Raw genomic sequence first — 16,025 nt, forward strand, 5'->3', positions numbered from 1 at the left:
TTGAATCTTGTTTAACTTGAAAATTTTAAAGTCAATCCTAATTTCTGTTTTTAGTGGGAGGAAAAAAATAATCTACACAAAATGCCTATCACCGTACTTTTCTTGTTGTTTTGAATATATAAATACCTATTTCTTGATATTCATATACATGCAGAAACTTTCCAGCAGGCTTCCTTAAACAGATTATTCATAAATTGGACATTTAGGGAAATATAGAAAATGAAAATCTAGACACCTCTAGGAAGCTGCCGTAACCATGGAGACCATTCTCATAGCTGGGGTGTGAAGGACAAAAAGGAACTTGTGTTCCCAGATCCAGCCCCGCTGCGGCCCTCACCGCTAGATCCACGCTTCTCCTTAGGAAGCGGGCCCACAGCTGGACCCTGCCTTTACCAGCATGTTAGGGGAAGTCAGAAGAAACAGTCTTCTGTATAATAGGAGGAGGAACTCTGGAATTATTAGAACAGTCTGAAAATGCCAACCCTGAAGCTGTAATGGATGACCTCTAATGTCCCTTTCAGTCCGGAGAGTCTGTGATGCTGTGTCTCCGCGAACAGATGCTGGCAGGCGGTAGACCTGGGATTGTCAGTTGCAGAAAATCTGAAGAGCCCCGCTGTGTTAAGAGCCTGCCCTGCAGGCCCCAGCAGGCTGGGCTGCTGGGCTGCTGGCTTCTCTGTTGCCTGAAGGCAAGGGGCTGGAGAGAACCCAGCTGAGGGACCAAAGGGGAAGCAACAGCCCCTGACAGAACGTTGCTTCTCTCTGATTTTGCAAGCAGAACTAAAGAAAACTAAAAGTCAGGCAGTCGTCTCTTGGATGTCCCAATGGCGTTTCAGAGTCAAAAGATCCTGAACCAAAATCACTTTTCTCCCCCAGATGACCTCCAGCTCCTCCTGAACCCCCAACACAGTAAATGCACCCCCATCCCTCCAGGTACCTGAGTCAAACTCACGGTGGCCACTAGTGACTCCATCATCCCCACTGTGACTGAGATCTGCTCTGTGCTGGCTGGCTCTCATGTCCGACCTACTCTTCCAACTCCGTGCCCGTGCCACTGTGTGGCCTTTGCCATAATTCAAGCCCCCGTCCTCCTCTGTTGCACTGTGGTGATGGTTTCCTGTGATGGCAGGGACCCTCCACCTGCCCTGTGACTCTCCCCGTTTCCTCTTCTACGAACGCCAGGACTATTGGGTTGTGTTAAGACAAGGTTTCCATGGAAGCCTTCAGAAGAACATTGTCCTCTATGGAGAAGGCATAATTTGTGTCAGGCACTGGTGGAAAAGGTAGGTCTTCAAACAAAAACCTGCTTTTAATCAGGAGGCAGGAAAAATCCTAGAGTCCCCTCGTTTTTCTGGACTCTGAAGAGGCCATGTGCTGCTGTCTCACTCACAGGCGATGGTGTGTAGGATGGCCCTTGGCACCACAGCCAGATAGGGACCCAAGACGCGGTGCAGTGTGGGAGCCCTGAAGGTGAGCAAGTGACACCTTGTGAATGAGATTATTCACAGAAGAAAGGCCACCAGAGAAGACGGGCTACCCCGCTGGTGAAGGTGGGTGGCCGTGGATAGTCAGGGACTCTTTGGGGCCATGAATGGTTTTATGGAGTTTCCTTTTCCCAATCTAATTATGATTCCTGCCCACTTGTCCCGCCACCCCCACCCCCAGCCCTGTTGAAAGGAAATCCTGTAACCTAAGCTTGGTGCTTCTGTTGAAAAGCACACAGACTGAGTTTAAGGCATCTGCTGGTCCCACCCACACCTACCAAAACAGAGCCCATCAAATAAGCCTTCTGCAGAAAAGCTCCTGAAATCCAGGAGAACATGTTATCTTAGGGAAGAGCTGTGGAGTGGCGAATCTTTGGCTATTTAAGACCAAAACGGATAAATCTTTTCCACCATATGTGGAACTATCTTCAGGAGAGTTGCTATTTTAGAAAACGATGCTCAGCTGAACACTCAGAGCAAGGCTGTCCTCAAGGCCGGTCCTGCGGGGACACACCTTCAGGAGGAGATGCCAGAGGGCCCCGAGGGTCAGGGGGCATCCAGTGGCCAAGCTGGGCCATGCGGGTTTCAGAATGAGAAGGAAACCTGGACAGGGCCTGCAAAGTGGTTTCGCGCTTTACCTTAAACCAGCTCTCTCCAGATGTTTGGCCATTGTTGCCTGGAGCATTGGGTTAAGAAGGATTCTGAAGTCACATCGAGTTCTGCAGGAAGGAGTGTTGTGATTAACTGGTGATCCACTCGACTGAAGGGAGAGGTATGCCATGCAGCAGCCAGCCCTGACTTAAGGCAGCCAGATCAGGCTAAGACCAAAATAACAAAGGAGGCTATTCAGATCAGTGGGTGAGCACTGGCTTCCCAGCAACCTAGTCCACTGACTGACAACCAGTCAACTCCCAAAGCATGGGTCCACACATGCACCCACGGGAGGCCTCCTGACCACCTGGGGGCCCCAGGAGGGTGCCACTCACCGTACCCACCTGGAGCACACAGACGCACCGGCGTCTCTCTCCAGAGGGGGAGCAGAGCCAACCTTGTTTGCTATTTCATCTCCGTGATCAAACAATAACTTGCATTTAGAATAAGTGAGCAGTAAATTTTTTAAGTGAACATCAATTTGTCGTTTCAAAATTGAATTAATAGGCCCTGGTCGGGTAGCTCAGTTGGTTAGAGCATCATCCTGATACACCAAGGTTGTGGGTTTGATCCCTGGTCAGGACACATACAAGAGACAACCAGTGAATGCATAAATAAGCCGAATAACAAATCCATGTTTCTCTCTCTCTCTCCCACCCCCACCTCTTCCTATCTCAAATCAACAAATAAAAATTTTTTTTAATGAATTAATACATCACTGGATCTCTGTATGTGGCTGTCGACCAAAAAGGCTGTGGAGTTACAACCTCTGAATAGCCTTTGCTTCCTTCACCCCTGCTAACGAACACAGCTTGTGCTGGGCAGCAGCTCCTTCGGCCCTGTGGGAAATGTATGTTTACAGGGCAAGAGAAATGGCCACTGGCTGGGAGTGCTCGTGGTGTTTGCCACCAGGAAGCAATCAGGACAACCGATCGATCCATCGGAGGAGTGCCTTTCTTCTCGGGGACCCTCTGCCTTCAGCTCGTGCTGGGATTGCTTTGTTTCCATTAAGGGGATGGCCGACTGCCTCCGTGACACAAGGAATCCGCCATCACTTCTTCACCCAGGCTGTGCGGTGTTTGGGGAGTGAGGGAAGGGCAAGTCAGGGGCGCCCCGGCCAGGGTGGCAGGAAGGACTGTGGGGAGGCTTGTGGGCGGAGGGCAGCGAGGCAGCCCCACCGTGAATGACCGGGAACAATGGGGCTGTGTGATTAATGGAGTGCAGATGTCGGGAGTGCGGGCCCTGGCAGCTCCCATACGGACAAAGAACGGTGATAAGGAAACGTGAGGAAACGTTTGTTTAATGCAAAGTGACTGCAGAGTTCCAGATTGCCCAGTGAGCACTTTGCTGTGTGTGTGTATTCGTGTGTATGTGAACACCAGGGAGATCTGAAAATTAACATTTTATGATATGATGAAAAATGAAGTGCAGCCGAGCTGTCGGAGTCATTTGGAGGCTAGCCCCCACCCCCATTGCCTCATAATCCTTTGTGATCGTCCCCCTCGGGCCCGGGGCCAGCATGGGCACCACGGCTCTTTGGCACCCATCTCATCAGCACCAGGGCCCCTTCCCCATCACCCAGGAGAAACACAGGGAGAAGACATTAACCTGATCAGGGCAGGAAGTCCACTCCATCAGTAAAAGCTTCGCTTGACATTTTTAAAGCTCAATAAGAGTGTTCAAAGACCATTTTTAAAAGAAGCGAATAGGTTTCTTTCTGGAAAGATGGCCTGTTGGCCGCTGGTCCCTGTTTGGCTAAAAGCTGTCCTGTGCAGTCAGGAGCCATCACTGCAGGACCAAAGCCTCTGTCTCCCTCTCCGGCCATGGATTCGACCGTGGAAGCCCTGCAGCCAGCTGGGGACCCTCCTCACAGAGCTGTGTCCTCCTGGGGCTGGGGGTGCTGAGGAGGCCTGGGCTGGGATGCTGTGGGACACAGCAGGACAGGACAGGATTAAGAGCACAAACTCTGCCTGCAGTCAGCCACGCGGCTCCCAGCTGCCTTTGGCCAAGTGATCGAACCTTCTGCTTCCTCAGCAGTAACCTGGGGATGATGCTCAGATCACTGACCACGACAGTACCTTGAGGGGAAGGAACGAGTTAGCCCCCACCCGGGGAACAGAAGAGTCCTCAGCACACAGTAAAGGCTCCGTGAGGGTCACAGCTGCAACCTAGAGATAGGGAAGGGGAGCCAGGGAGAAAAGAAAAGGAAAATCTCCCGTTCAAGAAAGCCCGCAAACCGACATCTGAAACCACACAAGGAAAAACAATGGTTAAGAAAAGATACACAATTTGCATACTGAATGGTGAGACCACCCCTGAGCCTTTATCCACCTTAACACCCCAGAGCTGGCTGCCTGGCTTGTCCCCTCCAAGCAAAGACTAGAAGATTCCTCTCTGAGAAAACTGAGCCATGCAAGAAAAAACCACCCACAGGTACTGTGAGCTGCAGTCCTGTGAGAGGCCGGGGACCCCATGTGACCACCTCTAGCTACAAATGATATCTGTGGTGTTTTAAAACTGTGTCCACAAATTCTCTGATACCCTTCCATTCATAATTCCCACCCACTGAAAGGGGGGCTATACTTGTAATTCTCTCCTAACAAGTAGAGTGTGGCAGAAAGGAGGGTAGGTAATGTTCAAGATTTGGACATAAAAGGCATCAGAGCTTCCTCCTTGTTCTCTCTGAGATCACTTGCTCTTTAGCAAAAGACTCTCAAGCCACGTGGACAGGGCCTCCAGCCAACAGCCGTGGGAAGAAGCCCATGGAGCTGACTCCTCTGCAGATTCAGCAGCCCGGGCCAGCTTGACTGGAGCCATCTGAGTCAAACGGAGCCAGAACCACTCTCTTAGACCACTCCTAAATTCTGGACCCGCAGAAACTGTGAGATGACAAAAGCTTGTTCTTCGAAGCTGCTACAGTTAGGGGTAATGTGTTACCTGACCATAGACGACTAATAGTGTTTTAGCATCTCAGTCTTTAAAACGAAAGGACCTCCAAAGAGCCCCAGACTTGAGGAGAATGTCTGACTCAGTTCCAGAAAGAGAATGAAAGCGCCAGCAAACACCATCGTGCCTGGTTTGTGCCAGGCCCTGCTGAGGCTTAGATTATTAAACACGTCATTCCGGAGACTTTCTCAGCGCTGCAGGACACAGCGGATGGAACCGGACTGTGAACTGGAGAGCGCTGGGGACGAACGGGTCCTCCAAAGACTAAGTCAAGCCCGTGACCTGCGAAGGCTCGGGACTCAGATGGCTTCACCTTGCAGGAAAACACGGGCAATGAGAAGATGGTCGAGCAGTTCCTCCAACGTTCTGCAAGAAAATGACTTCCAACCAGAAGCTCTGTACTCCGTGGGAATCTCTCAAGGGTGAGAGCAGAATGAAAATATTTAGAGACGTCCAAGCTCTCAAAGAAAACCTACCTCCCATAAGCCGTTTCTCCGGCAGAGGGTGCTACCCCATGAGGGTGTAAACCAAGAACAGGGGCCACTTGGGACCAGGAAATCCTACCCAGACGAGAGGCAAAGGGACCCTGGGAGGATGGTAAGGGACATGACGAAGACAGCTGCGCAGTGAGCACTCTCAACACCGTCTAGGGCAGGGCAGACCCGTCCAGGAAGCCTGTCAGAGGAAACGATAAAATGAGCCCCATAAATGGGCTGCCTGATGCAGCCGACTTTACTGAGGGAATTCTACAGTGACAGTAAGGAGTAACGGAACTATTTGGTAAAAGGTATGCAGAGAACAAAATCAATGCTAACTCCATCGTGGAAACATTATTCACAATCGTCATATTAATCAAAGCATACTACCTGATGCCTACCTGGTCAAAATAACATGAGTGTTGCACACTGATGCGTCAGACTCCGGCCCCTTTCTCCCTCCCCACCACCCCCTTCAGAGCATGGCGGGGGAGGGGGGGGCAAACTCCCACTTTCTCTCAGTAACCTGTAGATTTGCATAGAGTCTCGCATATCTTTTATTAGATATACTTCTAGGTCTTTGCAGGTGTATTTTTCATGATGTGATAAATTAAATCAGTATTTAAGTTCATTACCTAATTCTTGCTGGCGCATACAAATACAATTACAAGGCACGAAATCAGGCCACGCGTTCTTTTGGGGACGTGCACAAACGCGAAAGCACGGCTGTGACGGTCAATGCCATCACCAGGAGGGCACTTGCTCCCGGAGGCGGAAGAAGGGGGCGGCCTCAGAAAGGGCCACAGAGAGCTTCCACGGGAGGCCTGCACATCGCTGCAAGGTTGTAGCGACTCCGAGGAGTCCCAGCACGTTTTGTGAGAATTCAGCTCCAACATCGATGAGTGAGGTTAACAGATTTTGCTCTCACTGCAGTGAAGGGCGTGGGGCGCACAACCGCTCGTGTGGTGTTGGGGGAAGCAGACAGCGGCCTCACCAGAGGGTGAGGGAGAACATGTGTTGGCCACGATGCAGAACCCGTGCCAGGACACGATGCCAGGCAGGTTCTTGGGCAGAAGGACGGGAAGGACAGAAAACACAGCCAGGTCCTGGCTGATGGTGTAGACAACAAGCTCCGTGAAGCCCTGGGGAGGCTGAAGAAAATTCAGGGCCCACAGAGGGCTGCGCCACTTCTGGAGTCTTCGTGTTCCAGGCCAGCACACCCAGACCACGGGACGCCGGGGTTGCACTGGGGGTGTGACCAAGAAGAAATAAATCTGTAGGTCTTGTCTGCTAATAAATACTTTATACGCTAAAGTGGGGAGGGGCTCAAAGAAATTTTGAAAACTCTTATTCTATGGGAGTTTTGAAGCACATATGGCGAGATGTTGGCATTTCTTAAATCCAAGGGCGAAGAAATGATCCACATTGCCGTTTAAAAAAAAGAATGTCTGCCTAACCCAGGATCACAAAGATTTCCTGTTTTCTTCTGTAAGTTTTATGGGTTTTGCTCTTAACAGAAGTCACTGTATTGCAATGCGAGCCTGTTCTCCCTGGACAGTGGAACGCACACGCGGGTGAGGCAGCTTCTGGGGCATCGGTGTCCTGAGCCCTGCAGACAAGGTCCAGCGGCCTCGCCCCCTGCTGCCCTCCCCAGGCCCTTTCCTGGGGACCTTGCCTGTGCTGTGGGCCCTGGCCCATTTTTATCACCCCAAACCTGGTGTGGGCAGAGGTGGCCAACTTTACTGTTCAGCCTGCACAATGTTAAAAAAAAAAGTGACTCCATGACAATCAGGAAATGGCATTAGAGTCTGACTGGCCTGCTTTTCCCGAGAAGCCTGTGAACAGCTCCAAATGGAACGAAGTTGCAGGCCCCCCGTTGGACAGACTGACTTGACTATACAAGTCACCCCTACCTGCCCCTCTGATTGTCTCCCAGACCCTGAGGCCAGGCCGGCTGCTGACCCTGAGTGGGTGCTTTCCCACAGCTGCCCTTTTCCACGGCTGATGCTACCTGTGAGGCCTGATCTACAGCTTTTTGATTCTCTTTGCTGTTCAGAGTCTCACCTGGCCTATGGCAGCCATGCTCCGGGAGGATCAGAGTCCTCATTCTGCATATGAAGACACTGCCCAAGGGCATACAGGGGCTGAGGGTGGGCCAGCTTTGAGGCCCTCCTCTGAGCTCTCAGGCTCTTTCCTCTGGGTCCCTCGCCCTGGGCACTGAGCTGTGCTGAAGCATTACTGATGCAAATCGCTAAGGGCCCAGGTGTGTTGCTAGGCCTGCCAGCAGGCTTGTCAGAGGTTCTGGGAGCAGGAAAGGAGCTGCGGTCTGTGTGGCATCTTCAGAGACTAACAGGAACTCAGTCTTCTAAGATTGGGGATTACTCAATTAACTGTTTGATGAATGAATTAATAAATGGATAAACTGTCATCTGAGTAGCCCACATATGTTTAATAAAAATAGATTTTGTACCCTGATTAGTGTGGCTACGTTGGTTGGAGCATCATCCTATAAACCGAAATGTAAACTAAAATGTAAACCGAAATATCGCAGGTTTGATTCCCAGGGCACATGCCTAGACTGTGGGTTCCGTTCCCGGTCAGGGTGCAAGCCAGAGGCATCCAATCAATGTCTCTCTCACATCAATGTTTCTCTCCCTCTCTTTCTCCCTCCTTCCTCTCTCTCTAGAAATAAATAAATAAAATCTTTAAAAAAAATAGATTGTGCCCTGGCTCACTTGGTTTGAGCATTGTCCCATAAACTGAAAGGTCACGGGTTCCATTCCTGGTCAGAGCACATACCCAGGTTGCTGGTTCAGGCTCTGGTTGATGTTTCTCTTTCACGTCCATGTTTCTCTCCCCCTCTCTCTCTCTCCCTCCCCTTCCCCTCTCTCTAAAATCGATGAGCACATCCTTGAATGAGGATAAAAAAGAAAATAGATTTTAAGGGCAGAAATATTTTAGCTGAGACCTAAAGGAAGAGGCGGAGGGCTGGCCTACAAGGCAGCAGAGGCCACACCAGGCGCTCGCCGCCGAGGCCCTCTACTCCCACGGCTGCATGTTTCAGAGAGAACCTCCCACGAAGAGCAGACAGTAATATTTGTACAGCCCTCTGGGGTAAGCTGAAGAGGATTTAAGGGTGTCTATATGGAACAAATTTCATTACATTTTCCCTGCAATATTTAATTATGATGATAAAAATAAAATGCAAGTATTAGGAAAGACATTGGGTTTATATGAAACTTCTTTTGTGACCTTAATTGTTTATATCAGGATTTATGCTTGAAATGGTTGCTCACAATTGCTGATCAAGATGTGTTTAATTACCAATGTCTTCAAATTCTTCATAGTTTACTTTATTGAGACACTTTGCCAAGTCATGATGGCTTTATTACAACATTAATTTGAAAATTACAACAATAAAAATTGTATTTAAAGACTCTAATTATAATTCCTCTTCTTTCATTGACAAATTTATTGTTGAAGTTTCTAGTAACATTATGGAGAGATTTTGGATCCAAGCAAACATTATGAGATTAGTGTTAAATCATGCAGAACACTAACTGGGAGAACTTGTTGGAGCGGTTGCCCCGTGGCTGGCTTGGGGCAAGAGGCAGCCAGGCACACTACAGGCAGCTACGATTATCTGACTGTGACTGGGGAACACTTTTTGCTTTGTTTGTAGTACTGACATTTAGGCCAAGGGTCCAAAATACATGAGTTGAGATTCCAGGAAGATTCAGACCATTGGATCATTTTGTGAAGACAGAGATTTGGACTGCTACCTAGAGATGCACCCACAGGAAGTCCTCCTGGCTTCCCGACACTGACCACCATCCACCTGTCCCTTGCCCCACAGTCCCCAGGTGGCTGCACTTGGGCTGCAAAATCCTCCTTGGGTTCACAGAACACCAGCTTTTCCAGTATGCCGTGGGTCCCTCCCTGCCCATTGTCCACAGTGGACAGTGGCACCCTCTGCTTTGTCAGATGAGATGTACAAGAGGTCCAGCTCCTCCTTGGTCACATGCAGCAAGCCCAAGATGCCATATGTCATTCATTGGGCTTGTAATGGTTGCTTAGGCAAACCTGGCTTTCCTCTGTGGAGCCCCAGGCTAGAAGTTCTGATCATTCGTGGCTCGACCTGGCTGCCCCAAATGTGGGGGACTTCTAAGACCCCAAGGTCCCCCAATAGCCCAGGTGGAAGGCTCTGCTTGTCTAATGTACACCACTAGTTCTCCAAGATGCCCACAGGTATGCCATGAATAAGAGTGTAAGTCGGTTTGTGGTCTCACCCATTTAAAGCCTAAGTTCTTAGTCACAGGTGACACTAAACACAAGCGCTGCCCCCTCTGCATAAGTGAAAGTTCACAGAGAACCAGATCGACCAGACACAAAGCAAAGCGTACTAAGCTCAAAGCCTCTAAATTCTCAACCTGGAGTCCACAGACTCCCTACCACCGGAGGGGGGGGGGGGGGGGCCAAGGACAGAAGTTAGGACTCCATGAATTTGGATAGGAAACACTGACATCCTTACTCCCAATAAGCTCTCACTGAAATTGAGCTTTTATTCCATTAGGAATCTAGGCCATAACCCACAGCAGTGCTAGCAGCACCTGGGGCTTTCTTCCAAAGGAAATAACGGATATTTTCATATTTCATTACAGTGTTGCAGACATCTCAAAATATTACTTTCATGCATCCCTGCTTTGAAAGCATAGTAGGAGATAGACCTGCTGCTCAGTCTTGTTATTTAATGAGTTAATAAAAGGCACATATTATATCACACATTTTTTTCTTTAGGTTTTGATAACTAAATGTCAATAGAATTGGTTTTCATTTTAACATTATTTTATTTTATGCACTTAGTCATTATTCTGAGGGACCCAGAGGCTCAACCGAAGAAGTCCCCTGACACACAGAAGGTAAGAACTCTGAGTGCCTAAGGCTGCCAGCTCCCAGTGATTTGGGAAGCGACAGAGGAGGCCATCAGGGAGAGAGATGGAGGCTCTGGCCCGTGGGAGGAGGGGAGGCAGCTCTCTGAATTCCAACCTGGCCCTAGGGCTATGATGTACAGCACTTCCCATTCTGCTTTGGCACATTTCTTTCTAAGGAATATATTAACACATTGAAAAATTTCAGATCTCTGGAAGACAGTTTGAGAAATGTGAATTTAAGGAATGATTAGCCTGGGAAGATACTAGAATTGCTTGATGTTGTTAAAAATGTGTTCGTGTTAAACATTTTTGAAGCAAAATAAAGAGATCACGTGATGCCTGCTTAGTCCACAAATGTTAGCTTGTGCAGAAGGTGGCAGGGTGAAGCTATCAGCCATCTAGAACTTTCCCCATCCTTTGCACAGTCCAGCATACATTAATACAAACAGGCTGCTGCTAGGGCTTCCCGCAGGGCTGAGGGGCCTCTCAGCCAGGAGGATCATCCCTGGGGAAGCCACTGGGCTTCTGCCCCAGCTGCCGCTTACTACCAGGTTACACGGGGACCTGCACATTTGGATACCTGCTCCTGCTGGGAGCAAAGGCTATGTTCAATCATGGCTGAAGAGATTAACGGGTTCTTGCTTTGTTTGTGGCATTTACTTTTAGGCTGAGGAACTGAGATACATCTCCTAGATTGCAGAAGGACCCAGGGACTGGTGGGTTGTTTCACTTTATGCTGTACATCAGAGGCAAGACAAATCCAAGGGCACAGGACAGCACTGGGAACCGGCATTGAGCTCGTCCACACTGGCTGCCTCCTAAAGGCATGCTGTTCTAGAAGAGCACCGGGCAAAGTAGTGTCGGAGCTGATCTGTTTTTCACAGCTGAAGACATGAGCAGGCCTGGCTTCTCCTTCTCTCTTTTGCCTGGCCATGCTTGTAGAGATATCGGGGGACTTGCCAAGCAGTCTTAGGGTACAGTCCCATAGTCCGGCATTTCCCCATCAGTGGTCTGTAACTCTTTCTAAAATGTTCTGTACACAGTCCCCCTCTGAGGTTAATACCTAGCATTCCTGCAGCCCCTGCATACAAGGTGCTTAGCCAAGAAGCTCTGCCTGGCTGATTATTACGGACTTTGCTGCCAGAATCCTCAGTAATCCTGCAAACTGCTCCCCTCACAGGCAGCCCAAGAGTGCGCTCCCTTGGAGGGGAAGCAGGAGCCCTGCAGTGCATGGGCCAGGCAAAGCCCCTCCCCGCGTTATCTCCCAGTGCAGAACCGCCCCGCCCACAGCCTTTATTCAGAGGAGCCTGACCCCACTCTCTAAAGACGGCTCCCACTCTCATCCTGAGTATGAAGTGAGAGTGGAGAACATGAAGTTTCAGAAGAGCATGTGCTGTGTGTGCTGTGATGCTTTCTGAATGTACGCTTGAATTGTTAGGTATTGCTACCCATCGGGGTTTTTTTTTTTTTTTTTTGTAACAGTTTTATTAAGATATAATTTTCATACCATATAATTCACCCATTAAAAGTGTATGATCAGACAGTTGCCGTTGTGTTACATGCGGAGTTATGCAGCCATCACAACTGGTTTAGACATTTTCGTCAGAGCGAAAGGAAACCTGTGCCCTCGGTCACCTCCTGCCTCGCCCTTCACTGCCTCCTCACTTTGAAACTCAGCCTCGGTGGCACCGGTGGGCCTCCCGCAGTTTCGTCTCTTTCCCAGGAAACGACGCCATTCTGGGAGAGTTCCAGTCCTCAGACTTGTGGTTCTCAATCTCTTTTTGGCTCACAGATAACTCTGGTGAAAACTGAGGGCGCTCTCCCTCCGAGAAACGCACACGTGCAAATTTATACAGTGCGTTTAACCTAAGGCAGATCCTGGACCTCACACCATTCTGGCATCGACTTGACTGGGTTCTCTCCTTTCATGATAGTGTAAACCTACTTCTGACCAGCTCGTCAAGTCATCTGAACGTGGCCTTAACAGGCAACGCAAAATTTCCAAATTCTAGGTTCCCATGGAGGGAAAAAGAGAGTGAACTGTGTTATTTGAATTATCAAAATTGCACTGTGGAGAAATAGCTTTTAAGAAGACTGCTTTAAAGGCCTGCAGTCCTTCATTCTTCTAAATTTCCCCCTTTGATCGAGGCCACCAGAGCTTCCCACGGTCCTGCTAGGGACCCTCGCAGAACTGGCTCTTCCGAACCGCACTTCAGCCTGACTCCATCAGCCCGCACTGAAGCACGCGGCCCGGAAGCTGCACAAATTCCCTGGTTATTAGCTAAGAAAAAAGATGTGCTTCTTCTGAACCCGTGTCTGTTTTCATCTCGGGGGCACCATAAAGCTTTCAAGTCATGTTTTCTTTGCTTTTACCCTTAAAAGCTCAGAGGTAACTTTTCTACCTGCCTCTAGCAGCTAGACTGGACTGAATGTTCGTTTGTGAGTCAACATTTACGGCCCTCATTTCCCCTCTGGCCTGAATCCACCGCTTGTTCCTTTTTGATGCATTTCTGTATTGCCATCTCAAACTGCTTCTAGAACGAGTCAGCACATTTCTTTTTCTAACCTTGCCGTCTGCACTTGAATGCTATTCACGACAACTGTTTGCTTGATGTATGTTCTCAACGACAGAGCTTTATTTCAGAGTTATTTTTCTCACCTGCAATGTTTAGGTGCTAGACTCGAGGGTGTTTGCAAACAGCTAAGCGTCACCCATAGTTTACCAGGTGTTATATATCTGTGTATGAGGGAGGGCAGAATTTTTTGGACTTAAGTAGCCGTAACAGAAACACAGAGCGTTGTATTTTTCTATTCAACAGGATACTTTCACAGCACTAGGCCAGGCATGGATCCAAGAACTTTACACCTGTTACTTTAATCTTCACAAAAACTATGAGTTGGGAATGATTTCTTTATTTGCTTGTTTGTTTTAACCTCACCAAAGGACATTTTTTCATTTCTTTTAGAGAGGGAGAGGAAGGGAGAGGGGTATTAGGGAGGTGAAGGGAGGGAGAAAGAGAGGGGGAGAAACATGGATGGTTGCCTTCTGTACGTGCCCCGACTGGGGACCAAACCCACAACCCTGGCACTTGCCTTAATCCAGAATCAAACCCTCAGAACGTTCGGCCTGTAGGATGACAACACCCAACCAACTGAGCTACAGCAGCCAGGACAGGTGTGATTTTTTCTTTCCCCCACTGTACAGATGAGAAAACTGAGGCATGGAGAGGTTAATTAACTTACCCAAGGTCACACATCTGATATATGGCAGGGCTAGGATTAGGAACAGCGTCTTCTGCCTGCAGTCCACGCTCTCTACCCTTAGTCTCTGAGCGAGCAAGCCTGGGCACTGTGACCCTGGGCAAGCGGCTCGCATCCTCCCCATCACCTGGGGACAATGAAATCCCTGCACCCTAGCCTTTTGGGGGTTAAATGAGGCTCCATGGAAAGGTAGTGTCCACCCCACAGTGGGAACTCAACTCTGTCCTCTTGGGCTAAATCTGCACAGAAATGCAGACAACACTTCAGGAGGCGTTCAGGCCTACTCACGTAACTCACCCAACAAAACACGATCGGTAAGCACCACACGTAGACTACGTACGCCCACCTTTGCCTCTCAGCGGGTACCTGACCACTGGGAGGTTCTCCAAAAACTGAATGAAGAAACTAACTCGAATTGAGTTTCGACACATTTTAATTTGGGGCATAAATCTTTTTAAAAGTGAAGCTGAGTTAATTTACAATCAAATGTCCTGACAAACTGAGTAAGTTAACTACTTCAACTTTCAACAACACAGTATACATTTAAGGGAGTACACCGCACCTCGTGATTCCGTAGGTATTTCCAGTGACGAGAGTCCATCACTGGGCCTTTTAGTCAACACGCCCTATGACCATTTCAGAAGCAGGATGTGGGCCCTACATATTTTAAGTAGAAGCCTGGGACAGTCTGAAACCCCCAAATCCCCCCATGCCTGGGTACAGTATTTTTAGAGTCTGCCAAGCCCTGTCAGAACTGTATTTTCAGCAAATCCTCCCAGCTTCGTGAGGTACTAGCCCTATTTTGCAGGTGAGTACACGGAAGCCCAGAACGGGAGTGATTTTCATCCATCCAGCATTTGTTTAGTGCCTATTGTGTCTTAGGCAGCATGCTGACTGAGGGTCCAGCAGGACCTGGCCCGTGCTTTTCAGGAGTTTTCAGTTAAAAGTGGGGGAGATGAAATTCACAGAGCACAGCACAGTATGGCTAGTGCTTTGAGGGGGCACACACATGAGAAATGAGGGGGAACTCTCCCTCGGTCCGGTCAAGGGGTGTGGGAAAGCTTTCCCAAGCAAGATAAAGGGACACAGGAAAGTGCATGGGAAGAGGAAGCAGAGCCAAAGGACAGCGTGTACAAAGCGAAAGCGGAGTGCATCTGAGAAAGGACAGGTACCACTGGTTCGAACTCTCGGAGCACCAGCCAAGTGTGGGGGCTTGTGCTGGGTGATGAGGGCCCCACCCTGAACGAGACAGGCAATGTCCTTGGCCTCAAGAAGCTTAATTCTAAGGTAGAAATAAACAATAAAAACATGAATCAAAAACATGTGATTCCAGAGAGTGGTGAGCACTATGAAGGAAATAACTCAGGGCAGTGAGCCGGAGGAACGGGGAGAAGCAGGTTTTAGATGCAGCAGTGAGGGACGGGGCACAAGTACAGACCTGAGAGGGGAGCCCAGGCCAATCACGGGTGAGGCGAAAGGGATTCCAGGTAAACTGCAAGCACGGGGCCCTAACAGGTTAAAGCTGGCTGCAGTCGAGAAGCGTGGCTGGAGCACAGCGGAAGACCAGGGGTGCAGTGGGTGACCGGTGTGGGGGGAGGCTTGCAGGCTGTGTAGCAATTTGGATTGATCCCGGGTGCACCAAGAAGTCTTTGCAGCGTTTGAAGGGAGACACTGTTCATTTACGTTTCTGAAGGACAACTCATTCTGCAGGAGAATGAGTTATTGGGGACAGGACGCTATGGCCAGAATCTGAACGAAAGACTGGGTTAGTTTGGATCAGGACGATGGCGGTGGAGACGAGGTGGCAATGGTTGGACCTGAGACGGATCCTGGAGACAGAACTGACAGGACCTCCCAATGGCTTGGACATGGAGGTGGGGGCAAGGGAGGGATTTAGGATAACTCCTAGCCACTGGCAAACAGGATACTGCCCTCACAGGGAATATTGCGAGAATCCAGAGTTCTCCCTTGGAAATGTTCAATGTGACATGCTTACCAGACATTTAAGTGAAGATATTCCATAAGCAGGTATCTAAGACAGCAGCTCTGGGAAGAGATCAAGACTAGTTTTGAATGCAGGGATCACTGGCCTGTAGATGATATTCAAAGCTTGAGAATCAAATGAAATACTCTAGGGGAGTGGCTGAGTGAGAAAACCCATGGCAGCCAGAGGGGTAGAGGGGGAAGCTGTAGAAGAGGAAAAGCCAGAAAACTACAAGGAGATGGGGGGGGGGGGCGGTGAGCTAGGAGGGAAACCAGGAGGGTCAGGTCACAGAAAC

The sequence above is a fragment of the Desmodus rotundus genome, chromosome 8, assembly GCF_022682495.2.
Source record: "Desmodus rotundus isolate HL8 chromosome 8, HLdesRot8A.1, whole genome shotgun sequence".
NCBI lineage: Eukaryota > Metazoa > Chordata > Mammalia > Chiroptera > Phyllostomidae > Desmodus > Desmodus rotundus.